Source organism: Miscanthus floridulus, chromosome 12, assembly GCF_019320115.1.
Source record: "Miscanthus floridulus cultivar M001 chromosome 12, ASM1932011v1, whole genome shotgun sequence".
In the NCBI taxonomy this organism is placed as follows: Eukaryota; Viridiplantae; Streptophyta; class Magnoliopsida; order Poales; family Poaceae; genus Miscanthus; species Miscanthus floridulus.
Genome location: NC_089591.1, coordinates 17,371,243 through 17,388,419, shown reverse-complemented (window position 1 = coordinate 17,388,419; position 17,177 = coordinate 17,371,243). Strand labels below are relative to the sequence as shown.

Here is a 17,177-nt window from a genome sequence, read left to right as displayed (position 1 = left end):
ATAGACTATATTGCATCCATATTAGGTTCGATGCTATATAATCTATTGCATCACCATTTTGATTCGATGCAATAGGTTCTATTGCGTCATCATTTTGGTTCGTTGCAATAGGAACTATTGCATCGACATTATGTTCAATGCAATTCGAACTATTGCATTGACATGAGGTTAGATGCAATACAAACTATCACATCGACATGAGCTTGGATGCAATACAAACTATTGCATCGACATGAGATTTGAAGGGCAACCAATTATTGCATCAAATTCATTGCACAGAAATTCATAAAATTACAAAATTCAATGGCACAAAAAGGCAATCATATTAATAACTTGGATCATAAGCATTCAATAGTTTGTACAATGTAAGGAAGTCAAATGCCTTCCTATTTCCAAATAGGTAATTGCAAAGTTGAACTGCATTACAAACCACTAACTTATGCTACAAATAGGCAATCATAAACAAAAATACATGTCTCTTAGCATAGATCAACATGATATCTTTCTCGTTGCACAATATTTGATTCATTTTAGCTTGCCAAGACTCCCTCAAGGTTGATCTTCCTAAAAAAGTCAAAATGACATGCATTAGTAATATATATAGTTGATCACACAGTTGGAATCAAACATAGACAACACATGATAGACAACAATATTTTTGGGTTTAACAAATAGAATGGATACTAAAGCCGAACTATAAACACATAAGGCATGAACTCCTGATTGCTCATGTTAAGTGAACAAACATACATGTATAAGTGAACAAAGTTCATGTTAATAATCTAGACAACAACTTAAAATGACACTTGATTGCTCATACCTTTCTTCCTTTCTTTCTGCATTGTAGCTTTTTATTTGCAGCAGTATTCCTCAGTGTTTGTGATGTAATAAATGTCACTGTCTCATTACTATCTTTATCATTTGGGAAAAGTGATCTGTTGGCGCTGCGAGTGAGGCAACTAGGTTGGATACTCTTCTGTTTGCTCAACAATACACTGTCTGGTACAGTCTGTAAAAACCAAAAGATTTGAAGGAGCAATCACCACTTAGCAATTCTAAAAATCTGTTCAACTGCAGGTGATAATTTTGAAGTATATTACCTGTTGCATATGTCCTAATCCTTGGATGGGAGTCGGAACAACAGCAGGTTCATTATGTGTGGGCAGGGCAGATTCTGTACCAGCCTTCATATTTTAAAAAAGATTCACACATTATGTCAGATTAAATGTAGGTATCCATTACATCGCAGTTTGCATTTATCAAAAAATAATACCTGTGCTAAATCTGCACCTTCATTTCCACTAACCATATTTTCTGCAGGCTGAGGGGCTGTTGTGGTTGGTGCAGCATTCTTGCATTGGAGTTATAAGGAGAAACATTAGCAATCAAGCTTTACTAAAATCAATGATGTTGGTAACAATTAAGAAGTAGTATTATTACCAAAGGCAGTGCTTGATTGTGTTGTTTGATTAGTGAAAAAAAAACTCTTGCCTTAGTTCTTCTCTAATCTTGCTACCTGTACTCTCCAGTTGATGTTGCAGCTACTGAATTTTTTCCTTGTCGCTCTCCCTCTCAGCGGCTTGAACGGTAAGCTTTTCTTTTAACTTCTCTACCTCAGCTTGCATCTCACTATTCTTCTGTTGGGCTGCTGTTGCTAATGTAGATGCACGAGCTTGCTCTTCAATTCGTTCATTCATAAGTTGGCTTCGGGTCGGATACTTTGCCAAGTATCCATGTGCAGGACCTTTCCTGCTCCTACATCTAGTGGTTTCCTTATAGGTTTCATGAAGAATGTGCTTTTCTTATTCTTTTGAAATCACAGAAGCTTCCAACTCAATTCTCTCTGCAATTTTGGAGAAGGCGCTTTCCTAAATTTAAGAACACAATTAGTGTTTTCAACTTTAGCAAGTAGCAACAACAGTTCCAGTTCAAGTATAATAAGAATTAGGTAAAATGGATACTTTGGAAATCAAACTGTATTAGTTAGATTCATGTACTGATTACTTCCTCAAAAAATCCAAGTCCATGTTAATCATGCAAATATGATTCCTAGCAAAGCATGTTGAGGGGTAAAAAGCAATGTACAGTTGAACTCTAGCATTTCAGAGATATGTATGACATTGGAGATAAATGAATAAAACATGTTATGAGAACATACATCATTGGACACTCGTTTACCGAGTAGCCCAGCTCTATTCAAATCACTTTAAAGAACATAATTAACTACATAAAGCATCTAACATAAGCAACTTGCTTTCCAGCAAGTTCCCAGAAATCTGGGCATGCAACAGCTATACAGAAAATAAATCATATCTGGAGATATACAAGTCCGAATGACTTGAAAGAGGACATTCCGGAAATCTTATAAAATTCTTGAGATTTCATCTTCATACATCAAAGCATGATTCAAAACTTAAGTACTTCGAAATAGCAGAATTACAGAAACTACCCTGCTGAAACAGAGAGCACCCAAAAACTGGGAGGTAACTTCAAACGGCTGTAACTTTCAAACCACTAGGCCAAATGACCTCAAATTTGAACAGAAGCTAGATATGACAATTATCTTCGACTTTGGTATTCACAAGTTTCCCAGGAAACCAACTTATCAAGGTGAACTTCAAGTCCCTAGATCTGTCCAGATGGGACCAACATCTCACTTAAAGAATTAACGATGTTCCAAACTTACATTTGGACCATACCAACCATATCATGGCAACATACATAACTCATTGACACTAGAAAATATGATGGCCATCATAAAATAAAATTATTTGATGCTTTTCTAAATTTAAATAGATACAAGGATGCATAAAAGACCATATACAAGACTTGCATAGAAAATTTTACAAAAATTACAGCAGCTACCATATGCTATCAGGAGACCACAGAAAAAGTTTGGAAGCATTTGGCTCATCCAAACTTGCTATACCAAAAAGAACAGGTGGCACAACTGAAAATAGCATAAATAAGAAACTAAAGATAGGATTGCCAAACCCAACACAAGGACAAGGAGATGATGACCTTTTATCACCCAATCAGGGCATGTACAACCATCAATATAATATGGCACGTTGCTGGTCCTTGGGTCCCCTCGAGAAATCAATAAATACTTTCCGTCTATTTCCTGTTTTCTCGTGTGTTTTCCTACAAAATATTTTAACTTCATTCAACAAATTTATCTTATGATTGTAAAATCAATTAATGACTGCAATATGGCAAATTCCTAACAATTTTGGGAACAAACCATATAAAATTATTCACTGCAATATGGTCAATTTATGTATGGTCAGTACCTCAATTTTCAAATTTACCCAATATCTAAATTGTTCTTTCAATAGAAACAGTAGTGTTATAACATCATGTGTGCACTTATCCTATCTCTTCCCAGGAAACACAAGCATACCCCAGTTGTATCACATCCAACCAATTATAATTGAAAGCTTAAAACTACAAAGATTTTTAAATCATCAACTCAGCCACCACAATTTCTTATAAATAATGATGGATAATTGAATTTTTTTAAACAGAGTTCAATTAATTAATTAATTGACCAACCAATTAATTGATGGAAATTCTCCAACCAGCACATAAACTGCATATCGACAGGTACCTAGGTTGGTCATCTTTTTGCTTCTCGGGTCCATCTTGTCGACGATGAGGTGTGTCTATGACACCTTCAGGGCTGGACTGCGTGGAGAACCTCCTGCTGGACGGAGGAGATGGCGAGCTCATGGAGGCAGGACACGGCAACCTCTTGGACGGAGTAGACAGCGACCTCCTAGTATGTGGCACTCAATTGAGCTCGCCATCCTTTGTAACGATACTTTGAAATCTTCCATATCCTAGCCTTCTCATCATTGTTCTCAATGTTCCACCTAACCTGTAGAAAAGGGATACCAAATAACAGAAACATAGACTAGGCATCTCAGGTATGACACATATCATTTGCAAACTAATGTCAGAAATAAATAGTGCAGGCTTAGCAAACATAATGCCATTTCTAACTAGACAGTAAACTACATGTAGGGATGTTCTTTTCGAGATGTGTAGGAAGGTATGTCCAAGCATATGATTATAAGATGTGTATGTGCAATGTAAATATATTTCTGATAGTGATATGTGATTCTACTATTATTGAAAATTTTTATAAATTCTAGAAGCAGACTTATGTATTACTCAGTAATTTCATATCATTGCAATGGAGTTATGATGTATTACTTAGCAAACTTATATATTACTTAGCAAACTATATATTCTTATAATTACTTAGCAAACTTATGTATTGCATAGCAAACTTGAATCGATGTTTTTGAGGTGTGCCAGCTTAGTCGTCGGTGAGATGTAAGAAGGCGTGCAACAACATAGGGGCAGCGTGACATAGGGTGGGGCGCTTAGGGCTTGTTTGGATGACAACTTAGGAGTGTTTTTGCCTGGCTTTCATCTTGCCTGTACCTTGCCTGCCCTCTGTTTGGATATAGCCCTGATGAGGTTCCTGGACCAGGCAAGCTGTGCCTGGTGCTGCATCCAGCTTGCCTGGGCTAATGGCACTGTTTAATGGACAACTTAGTTAATCTTTTTAATTTGAAAAAAATAATCTGTCACTACTAGTCTATTATTAAATATGTGGTAAACATGCAATAATAGTGTGCAAGTATAATTAAGTTATTAAGTATAGTTAACTTTTTATTATTAAATTATTCTTTAGTTAATTAAGAAAAATAACATCAATCTAAATCATCTAGTTTCTTAATCAACCTATATGAGTTTATGTTAGAGCATCTTCAAGAGTTCACAAAACACTCTTCCAATCTAGGATTTTTAGCAAAATTGATTAAAACACGTCTCCAATGGCTCCTAAAACCACCTCCTAATCTTTTAGCACTTCAAAAAACTGAGTCCTTTGCGCGCAAAGTTATGTGCAGTCACGCTCGCACGGATCCTGTCATGAGTAGATGAACTGAGCCTACGTGCTGCCCTTCTCGCCGACATGATCGAGGAAGAACACCTCGCCGGACCCCAGCAGCCACGCCATGGCCATGAGCACGCGCTTTGCCGCCTGCTTGCTGCCCAGGTCGTGCTCGAGCAGGAGCCTCCCGAGCGATAGTGGGCGTGCCGGCCAGAATTGCATCTGCTGCTCCTCCACCGGCTGCACCATCAGGTATAGGCGATCGCATAAGTCGGCAGCATGGGGAGGCCGGCGGCATGCCTCCGCGCCACCCCTCGCCGCTGGCGTGGCCCTCCCGGCCGGGATCGGCCGCTAGCTCTCGTCCTCCCGTGCCCCTGTGGCGAGCCTAAGAAGAAAAAGGGGGTGGGAAAGGAAAAGGGGAAATAATAGGATTCCAGATGAGAAAAGCACGGGAGAGAAAGATATGGTGAGAGAGCTTAAACGGGTATAAAAAATTCAGGATTCCTGATGCAAAATATCACAAATCCTGGGACTGGTCAAATTTTGATTTGGGAGGTGGAATATTGGAAACTCTTGGAGATGGCCTTATTTATTTCTCTTAATACATTTTCAGGAGTTGGAAAATATAGAGTTTTTAGGAGAAAAAATTAGGATACTTTTGAAGATGCTCTTAATCTCACGTCATAAATATTTTAATACGCCTCCACGGTTATGCATATCCTCTCATTACTATTCTCGAGCACAAACCTCAAACCAAACAACATTTTTCAAACTTGCCTAGCCAAGCAAAAATCACTAACTTTTTAGGCAACTCTTAGGCAAGATTTTTTTCTAGACAACTTCTCTAGGGTTTCATCCAAATAGGCCCTTAAAGTTGGGTGGTGACTCTGTCTTGTGCGTCCTTTTCGTGGGCCTTTGAATCATATGTGACCCAACAATATGTTTTAGCATCTTGTAATGTATTTTTGATGCAATAATAACCATGCATCACATTGAATCACTGCTAAGCCGATGCAATAGAAGTCACCTATTGCATCAGAGTCTATCACTATCATTCCGTTGCAACAGTATTTTCTAATTGCATCCATATTCTAAACTGGTGCAATACCTCCTCCGTATTGCATCAAAAATCAATACTAATGCAACAAAATTTGTCCGATGCAATAACTTTGCACGAAATCGATGCGATAGATCATACCTATTGCATCAACATGAATTACCATCGCATCAAATTCCTTCTCGATGCAATAATGAGCACCTATTGCATCAGATTTGTAAAATTGATGCAATAACAGCCACCTATTGCATCAGATTTACGTTTGATGCAAGGCAAAGCGATGCGATAGGGTCAAAAATTAGTAGTGTACTTGATCTTGTATAAATTGGGTGGTTCTATCACAAAAATAATAGAGAGATGTCATGCATCACCCTATGGAGGACATTATGAAGCATTCCGTACAAATGCTAAGATTTGGCAAAGCGGATTCTTCTGGCCAATGATGTATCTAGATACAAGAGAGTTTGTCAGAAGATGTGCCAGATGTCAGAAACATGGAAACATCAATGCTCGGGATGCAATGCCACTCATGAACAACCTTCAAGTGGAGTTGTTTGATGTTTGGGGAATCGACTACATAGGACCATTCCCAAAGTAAAGAGATGTCGAATAATCTTGGTGGTAGTAGACTATGTGTCCAAATGGGTAGAAGCATTACCATGTCGAGCTCCTGATTCTAAGCACGCCAAGAAGATGTTCCATGAAGTAATATTCCCATGATTTGGAACACCTCAATTGGTCATTAGTGATGGAGGGCCACATTTCATTGGCAAGACCTTCCAACGGTTCTTGGCAGAATATGGAGTCAAGCACAACATTGCAACTCCATACCATCCCCAAATAAGAGGTCAAGCTAAAACATCAAATAAGCAAATCAAGAATATTCTACAAAAGACCATGGATGAGATAGGGAAGAAATGGAAGTACAAGCTTCATGATACACTTTGGGCATATCAAACAGCATATAAAACACCCATAGGTATGTAACCTTATCAGCTTGTATATGGAAAAACATGCCATTTGCCTATTGAATTGGAATTCAAGGCCCAATGGGCAAAGAGATGGAACATGGATCTTCACCTAGCTGGCAAGAATCATCAAATGCAAATATCTGAGATAGAAGAATGGAGAGGGAAGGCTTATCATAGCTCCAAGATTTATGAAGAGAGAACCAAAAGATGGCATGACAAGATAATCAAGTACAAGGAGTTCAAGCCTCGAGATAAAGTTCTACTATTCAACTCAAGGGTAAAGCTCGTCGGTCATGGTAAACTTCAAAGCAAATGGGAAGGGCCATTCAAGGTGATTGAAACCTCATCACATGGTGCTGTCACACTACAAGATGATATAGGTAACACATTCAAGGTAAATGGTCAATGTTTGAAAGTTTTTCTTGAACATAAAAAATTACAAGAAATTGACTTGATTGAATTTTTGCAACTTAATGATCCAATCTAAAAAAGTTCAATCTTGTTCTAGATCTTAGGCTAATCCAATAGTTTAATAAAAGTTTGACTCTCTGGTGTCTCTCACCAGAAGAGTCCCTTGTGTTTTCACCATTTTTTGTCTATGAATAAAAGCAAGGTATAGTCTCAAAGAAGTGTGTGGGTGTGCAACACTCCTACTATGAACAAAAGCATTGAAGCACATCATGAAATAGTGAAGGAGCTTGCACACAACTACTAGAATTCGATTTGATCCCCTCTCTCACTCGTTCATATGCTTCCTGTTTAGCACTTGTTTAAACATGCAAATTAAAAAGAACCAAGTTTCACACTTAAAGTTAAAATTTTGAAAGTAAATATAAATATAGCTCTTTAAGATTGTCCTGCATTATGTTTATTCCTTACATATACTTGGTGCTTGTGGGAAGAAATATCATATAGGAAAATCATATTGACTAAGTAGTTGTGGAGTGTGTGTTTACACCAGAATTTGGAAGAAGAGTCATAGGGACTCGAAAACTCCCAAGATCATGTCATCAAGGGATCAATTGCGTGTAAATCAGAACCAGTTGATTCGAATGTAAAACTAGAATTGGCTTTCTTCAGATAGCGCCAATAGATAACAACAAAGACTATGATCGGCGCAAGGACGAGACATGTTGGACTCTACAAAAAGGAAAAAATTAGAGTCCAAGTTATCTTAAATTAGGAATATTTTCTCTAGGGTCAAAATTGTGATGACTCGTGCTTAGATAGGAGTCAAGCGCAGGTCCTAGGTATAAATATCAAAGCCCGACTATTGTAAAAGACACACAATCAATCAAATACCAGTTATTTACTTTTTTGGCTCCGGCCACCCCTTAGGAGTAGGAGTAGAGTAGATCTCGGCAAGTTCTTCAGTGTAGCTCCCGGTTTTAAGAACAAAACTAGATATGCACCATATGTGAGCCCAAGAAGTCAAATCTCACATATAGCTATAAATAAGGGTAATATCAATAGACAATGCTTAAATACATAGCGTATTAGTATAAAGAATATAACCTTAGAGTATATACAATGAAAAGACAACTCCGATCTTTAGGCGAAGACTCCAAATCCATAGGGACAACTGACTGGTTGATCGCAAGCCTAATTCCTCTAAACTTTAGCAACCTAGTACCCATCTGGGATCTTTATCCAAAGATTTGAAAAGTAAAGCAAGCGTACGTACATGTCGTACTCAACAAATATAATATGGGGTTCATGAGGCTCAAAAGGCTGACACTGGTTTAACTACGATTAGCTTTTAATGAGTCATCTTTTAGCAATTGGGTGGCAACAAGTTTATCACAAGCCCATAAACACATGATCAGGTAAACATGAATAATGAATAGCATAAATAATAATCATTAGCGAGCATCTTTATCATCAGTGTTCATCATCATTAACCATTAGTGATCACATATTCCGTAAATGTTCCAAGGCCGCTCGTGACCGTGAGCACGGCTGATATACCAGTTTTACAATCTACAGAGGTTGTACACTTTCACTGTGAGTCATGATTTACCCTTCCAAGGAAGGTCGGTAGGGTTCACTATGAAGCCTTTCAAAGGTTTGCCTAACAAGTTAGGGCCATTAGATTCACTCAGCAAACAGATATAGGAACCCCCAGTCGAATGGCACAATGACATGCAGCCTATACACATAAGAGTAGAGGCTGTCCTATACCCAATTCATCAAGCCATTCTTATGCCAATAAAGATAACCACTAACAAGCTAGAAAAGGTCCTCATATTGAGCTAAAGCCAGAGCCATATAGCCCTCATAGTTGTACTATAAGTCCCAGATGATCACTTACATATAAGTCCTTAGGGAGAGGAATCTAGAGCACCATAAAAATAGCCCAATGCTCTAGCCCCTTGTTCCATGTTGCTAAAAAGTATCTTTTAATGTTTATTGCAAATTACATTAGTCAAGTTATAAGATCATGGTTGTAGTTGAGCACTAGCATCATACTACCCAATGCAATAACCCAAAGATATCAAGGTACAGGGTAACAAAGTACTAGGGAATCCTTAGTGGCAGTCAAGGTACATGTAGTATGAATTAAATGATTAAAGGTGTATAGGACAACAAGGAAGATCCTATGCTATACTTACCTTAAAACACCGATCCTTCGGTAAGCTTTAATCTTCAACACTCTTCTTCTTCTTCTTCTTGATCACCACGTACATCTCATCGACTGGACGTAGTCATAAAGCACCACACAAGCATCCATACAATCATACACGAAGCAAATAATAAATCTAAATAAGAATAGTACACCAATGATAGAAAAATAAGTAAAAAAGTTTGAAACATGATTCTACGCATTACTACGAACACATAGCCACGAGAAGCACTCTAATCGGAGCTATGGTTAAAAAGATACATCTACCGATAGATTTACTTTATACATGGAAAAGAAAACTATAGGCCTTATTCATTTTAAATATAGATAGAATATTTTATGAATACTATAAATTGAATTAAGTCAAATTTAGATTTGAATTGTAAAACTAAAGTAAAACAGATCATGTTTTATTTATAAAACCCAGTTGCACAATTATTAATCAAGATATGATTTAAACCATGAAATTTCAGAAATGGTAATATGGTAAACACTGTTACTAATGCATAGACCTTATCGCTATGAATCTAACGCAACTTGAATGGACTAAAACAGAGTTAAAACACAGAAGATATGATTTAAACAAGATTTCCTTTAATAAAATAATAGATTAAATCTAATCACGAATTTTAAAAGTTGAAGACATATCTAACAGTAGTATAAACATATAGATTATGAAATTACGAACCTAACGCTAGTTGAACAGATCAAATCGGAGTTCAAACGAAGAAACTATGAACAAAAGAGTTTAAGTGGCAAAACTATGAATATTTTGAACTATTTTCAGATTTAAAATAATTAAAAATCAATTTAAAAACAATCTCTGGACCAAGCGTCATTTTTGGAAAAGTGCAGGGGTCAAAACGGATGATCTAGGGCATTTATTGAAATACTTTTGAATACTACTGGACCGTGGGTTTATTTCGGGAAAACATAGGGGCCTTTGTGCTAGAGGTACGGCGGCAGGCGCGCGCTGACTGGGTCATCACCAACGTGGAGCCACATGGCGGATCGGCATAAGCGGGTTCACGGTGAACCGGCTCGCGTGGCATGGTAGGTGGGGTTCACGGGTCCACCATGGACCAGTTACGAAGGGGTATGGATCGGATCTAATCTGGATCGTTCATCTAAGATCGGATGAATTGGAGGGGACTAGCGAGGCCGGCCAGCCAAAACAGGACCGAGCACGGTGGCACCATGGTCAGAGGTGGGCCATGCATGCAGGAAACAACCTATGGGTCACGGTTAACCGAACTGAGAGCACCGGAAGAACAAGGAGATGACGGCGAGCTCGTCTAGGTGGTTTTACCTCGGTGCGGGGCGCACGGCGAGGCGGACGGCATTGGTGGCAGCGCTAGGTCTGCGGTGGCTTGACGAGGGTAGCTACAGCTCCAAAGCTTGGGATGGAGGCGGCGGGAACAAGGCTAGGTGTTTATGAGGTAGGGGCGGCTTAGGGCACAAGGCACGGAGGGGCATGGCTACAGTGGAGTCGGGCGACAGCGGTGGAATCCATCCCAGACACGCACGAGAGGAAGAAGGCGTAGCTGACAAGTGGGGCTCAGCTATTGTGACAGAACCGCCCAATTTATACAAGATCAAGTACGGTTGTCCCCGCTAACACGTTGACACACCCATACTTTCACTCATATAAACCCGGTAGTCCGCCGAGTGTCCCGAAAGACCTCGGTAAATCAACATTACAACCAAGATCGCGTGATTAAGCAAATACACATCACATACATCGGGTTGCAGCGGAAATAATATTACAAAGGAGTTAACAAATAGTAGTACAAGTTTGGGGTTTCAAAACCGATTAGTGAAAACAACATAGCTTTCAAATGATTACATTAATATAAGTTCCAAATATATTGCTAGCATAGTGACATCATCCGACAAAAGTATATAGATGAGAAGTAAGTATAGAATCACCGAGCCCACCGGTGGTTAGCCACCATCATCAACAGGTCGAGAACATCACCTACAACAAGGTGGGATAAACCCTGAGTACTCGAATGTACTCAGCCAGACTTACCCGTCTTAAACCAAAATAAAGCGACAACAAGGATTATGCAAGGCTTTCTTTAGTGGGCTAGCTGACTTGTTTGCGAAAAGCATAAGCTATCATGAAGAAACCATTTTAAGTACTTTGCATCATCTTTATTATGACCTATCCATCTAGGTAAGCACCTGTACTATAGCAATCACTTGATTAACCAATAACATCCAGTTACCAATTTATATTTAGCATATCCCGTACCATCCAGATAACCATCATTGTTCCATAATAATTACTACGATGCAGTAACTCGAGTCAAGTGCTCACTATCCAGGAGCGATGGCGATTCAAATCGATTCCTAACCAGCTGGTGATTTATTCCTTACACAAACCTCACTCACCCGCTAAAGTGAGATATTGATCACCGAGTCAACTTTCCAGGTATCTCGAGTTTGCTAGGAACCACATGTACCCGGGGGCCGACCGACTGCACTTTGGCCTTATCATCCCGCCCCCGTGTCCTACCACACCTGCTCCGGCACAGTGCGTTGCGGGCAATCTACTCGGCCCGAAAAATCTCCCAGCTTCGCGGTCGGAAGGTACTTTATCCGGCCAGCTAAATGTAAGGCATGCGTTCAACATGACTCGAGGCCCAACAACGGTCGGTCCTTAATCGACACAGACGGAAACTAACAGCACCCCAGAACCCTGTCTGGTTGCCTCCAACTTTTTCCGTCCGGTCTCCAATTATCCATCACACATGGTTAATTCCAGGATATCATTCCTTCCATAGCTAAATTCTTCCAGTAACCACCTATAATGTAGGTGACCGGATATCACCGATCGCTACCGGTCTAAGCAAGGCTAAGCAGTTATTCGATCCTGACCTAACAGGGTAAAAAGGTAATAAGGTAGGCAAGGATAGTAATAAATGCATCAACGGTTTCAATCAACTCCTACAACTTAATGCAACAATATATAACTCATATATAGAAAGAATTGCTTTTATAAATTAGGAGACTTATAATGCTCCGGGGCTTGCCTGGGATCCGCCACAAGTCAGTTCAGTTAGCTTGCACCATCCTGGTGACATCACAGGTCCTAACACTTGCTTAGTCCTTCCATCTTCGGGATAGATCCATCAAACACCGTCTTCGGGTTTGGCTCCAACATCACGTCCTTCACGTGGTGCATCTAGCGTACCTAGATGAGATGCAATATGCAAGTGCATAAATATCAAGAATAGTACCATGAGACGCAACACAAAATAGCAAGCAAGACAAGCATAGTTTACACTAACACACTTAACAATATACAAGCAAACACTATAATTGGAATCTGCCAATTTCTGGACATGCAAACAGCAGCTACAAGATTTAGCTATAACTGGAGTTATACAAATCCAAATGACTTGCAAGAAGACATTATGGAAAGCTTATGAAATTTTCTACAATTCATATTAAATCATCTTAGCATAATTCTCAAGTTAACTAAGTCAAATATATCCATTTACAGAAACTGGTCTACAATTGACAGAAAACAGCCATTTCTGAAACCCAACTTTAAACAGGCATAACTCTTAAACCACAAGGCCAAATACCACCAAATTTTAACAGCAGCTAGATACATGGATTATCTACAACTTTTGTATAAACAAGTTTCACAACAAGGCACATTATCATAAAGAACTTTGCTAGGTTCCCAGATCTGTCCATAAACCACATCGGCAAGAAAATAATTATTAACTCACGTTGCAAACACATAATTGGGCAAGACCAACTTTACCAACATTTCACACATGACTAAAGAACACCAGAAAACCTAGTGTCCATGACCAAATAAATTCTTTTAATGCATTTCTTAATTTATTTTAGATAACAAGGTGACTTAATGAACATATACCAAAAGTGCACAATAACTTCTACAAAAATTACAGTGGCTCACATATCCTCTCAATAGTCTACTGTACAAATTTCACTTCATTTGGATATGTACAGCAACCTCTATGAAAAAGACAAGTTGCTAAAGCAAGAATTCATGTGAGAGCAAGATAAACCAATAACTCACTCATACTTCATCCAATACTCATGAAATTTTTACCACACATCAACTATCACATGAGTAGCATGCCACAAAAATTTCACTTCATTTGGAGCCCTAGATCTATAGTTATGAAAAATAACAAATTCAACTAGCATTACAACCTTACTGCACAAATCTATTTTTACCGCAAAATATTTAAACTAAAACATGCCATATTATAGATCCACTGCATAGACAATTTCACAAGGATTCCAAAAAGTCCTCATTTACTATTTTACGAATTTCCTATGAATTACTATGAATTTCCAAAGTTCTTGCAAAATAATTACAAACCAGTCCTTACGGTACTATTCACATGAGTCACTGACTTCGCAGTTAGGACCCTGAACTTCGTCGAATTCTAGTAGGAGGTCCCTGACGGAATTTTGAGCAGGGGAGGCCGTCGGAGCTCGCTGCTCCGGCCGTAGGAGGCCATGCCGTCGGCGGCTGAGGGGCGGGGGAGCACCAGGGGTCCCGCGCGCGCCCGCTGGTGGTCACGGATGGCCGAGAGGTGGCCCAAGGTGGACCGGCCATGTGCACCGGCGGTCGGAGGCGACGGCGGTCGGCGACTGCGGTGCTCCCAACGTGGTTTTGGACGGCGAGCACGAGCACGAGATGCAGGAGGTGAAGGCGAAGCTGTTGGTAGTCCTCAGGAGGAGTGGAGAGGCGCAGAGTAGCGGGAACGCAGTGACCGCGGAGCTCGGCGGCGGCATCCATGGCAACCGCAGCCATGGCGAGAGCAGAGGAAGTGAGGGCGAGTGGGAGGGCGAGCAAGTGAGAGCAGGGAGGAGTGGGGAGCGTCTGGCGCGCGTTATGGAGGAGCAGAGCACAAGGAGGCACGCGGCACGCGGCGGAGAGTAGGGGCGCAGCTCGGGCATGGCTGCCACGCACGGCCACGCGTCGTTCACAGAGGCATATTCCCGAATAGGTGGCGTGCAGCAACGTGGGCACGGTGGGCGCTGTTATTGGGCCATCTCTGGGCTGATTAAGACCTTGGGCCCAAAACAAAGTTTGAAGCCCGCGAACTGCTCTACATTTTTCATTTAGAGACCAAGATCATTAGAGCTCTTCAACAGCGGGTAATTAAGCCACAAACTGCTAGTGTCAGCGCCTTGATAACGGTCACGAAAATTCACTTTCGGAGGTCAAAACTCGGTCAAACTCAGTGCAACTTTTTGCATGCTCTTCTCCATAGTATAACCTTCAACTTCTCTTTTTGGACCAACTCAAGTTGCTTAATGAATTTCGGAGAACGCGGAATGCCAACGTCGTTGCTTAGCGAAACTGACTTAGAATAATTCTAAGTGTTGAAATCAGCAGCAGGTTCCAACTTCGAGCCTCTGTTTGGCTTATTTCCAAGTTGATCTAGCTCTTGGTCCAAAAACAAAGTTTGTTCTACATGATATGTACTACAACTTTTATTTAAGGTCCAACCTCAAAAATGGTATAGAACCTACTGTTCTACTTTGACCAAAGTAGGATCACGATGATACTTAAATTATCCTTTTTGATCCATTGGAGCATTTTCTTGGTATTTGCTCAACATGAACCCTTCATGACTTTTGTTGTAGAGTTCATCTAGAGTCATTTGGGCAAGGTTGCAAGGTTTGGTGAACAATCTAGAATTCCATTCACTTTATAAAACGATCCAAGCAAGGACATAACTTGTCATTTCATGTGACTTCTTGATTCCAAACTTCACGAAACTTTTCCATGGATCAATATAGATGGTTATTGATGTGAGACACATGAAGATATTCCAATAACACCACCCAAGCATATATCTTGAAAAGGGGTCTATAGGCGAGCAAAGGTGCAATCTCCAAGTTTAGGTTGGGGCTCGTTTCTATAGGTTTGACCTTGACATCTTCATCATCACTTAATATACCATGTTTTAGCTCAAACCCATTGCTTAACTGGTGGCAAACACCTGGGGTGTTACAGCTATCAGCCGGAGGAAGGAGAGAAGAGGCGCGGCGCCTGCGGCTGCGCTGGGCTGTTGGCTGCTGGGCCGCTAAACGAGCCGCTGCGGGAAATAAGAGGTCGCGCGAGTAAGCGGGCTATGCATGTAAGCCAGCCAAGCTGGGCTACGGCGGAAGCGAGCCTGCGGAGGGGAAAGAGCAGGCCGGTGCTGGGCTGCCTGTGGCCATGGGCTACAAGAGAGAGAGGGGGAGAGAGGGAGTTTTATTCTTTTCCTTTTCTATTTCTTTTCTTATTTGAAATCCCAATTCAAATATGGTTTAAATTTCTTTGAACCAAATCAAGTTAAATATTAATTCAAATATTCTTTTCAATTCAAATAAAAATGGAAAATTTTAGTAGGCTTTCAAAAATAAAATTTATAACTTTTAAATTCTTTTATTTCCCAATTCCCTTTTATTTCAAAGCCATTTTTAATTTATTTTTCAAAAGCATTTTAAATTCATTTCAAATTTTGGATTTAACCACTCATTACAATAAACCAAATGCACCGGCATGTATGCACAACCATGTTGCTAAGCCTTATGATGAATTTCAATTTAATAAAAAAATTTATTTCCCTATATTTCATGAGCACAAAATTCAGAAATAAATCCTTTTAAACCTATTTTTTAAAAGAGGCAAATTTTAGGGTGTTACAATTCTACCCCCATTAAGATGAATTTCATCCTCGAGATTCGGACGATGTCGACTATGAGATAGGGATACTTGGTCTCTAGATTCTTCTTTACTTCTTCGTATAGTTCCATCGTCTTGGTGAGGATTCCACGTTACTTTACATACCTTACTGCAAACAAGTCTCAGGTATCTCCAATCACTAGGCCACCTTTCCTTTTTAGTCCATAATCTCAATTCTCTTTCTTAAGATATCCACCTTCCAATGAAGCCTGACAAATCTCTTGGTCAGAAGGAAATTCTACTACCATTCTTCAAAACATTAATGATTCCGATCAAGTTGCTCAAACTTAGAATACAATTCTTAGTCCTCGGTGTCACCCAAACCTTCTTAGCACAATTCCATTGCTAAGGTCATTGACCATGACTTTGCTCCTTGAAGTAATAGCACTTTTCTAAGTCATAACCAATTTCATTCCAACAAGGATATCACAAGTTGAAGACCAACTTAGTAAAGATGTCCTGTAGACTCTTGTGATCCTCCTATATGTCACTTTTACTTAAAAAATAGTATGCCCATGCTTCACAATGGATAATTCCAGTTAACATGTTAGGTAGTTTAACTCATGCTTCCTTAGCTGACTTAATGAACAAGCCACTTCTTTTCTTCTCGTATAAGGACACATCCCACATCTTTGGGTACCATCACGCTTGTGCTACGCAAACTAGAACGTATGATACTTCATCTTACAAATTCTTTCACTTGACTACCCCCTTAAGAAAAGATAAACTAGGGGACACAAGAAGGGTAGCTTGGAACTTCTTCTAGATGAGCTAACTAGTATCAAGATGTTCTGCCGAATTATACTCTTGTGTATGGGCAAGAACAAGAAACCTGAAATTCCTCGCGAGATAAAAAACAGCAGCACAGTAAAACAGTTGTAACT

General features: G+C 39.8%; 2 long non-coding RNA genes across 2 annotated transcripts; both read right to left on the bottom strand.

The window, feature by feature from the left end:
- Positions 1-304: 304 nt before the first annotated feature.
- On the bottom strand, positions 305-1,013 carry LOC136495357 (uncharacterized). Its single transcript, XR_010768979.1, has 2 exons — positions 821-1,013; positions 305-564 (listed from the first exon to the last, which is right to left on the bottom strand). It is a non-coding gene; the product is annotated as an uncharacterized lncRNA (long non-coding RNA).
- Positions 1,014-1,100: 87 nt separating this feature from the next.
- LOC136495445 (uncharacterized) lies at positions 1,101-1,652 on the bottom strand. The gene is made up of 3 exons (XR_010769002.1): positions 1,492-1,652; positions 1,274-1,351; positions 1,101-1,184 (listed from the first exon to the last, which is right to left on the bottom strand). It is a non-coding gene; the product is annotated as an uncharacterized lncRNA (long non-coding RNA).
- Positions 1,653-17,177: the final 15,525 nt, after the last annotated feature.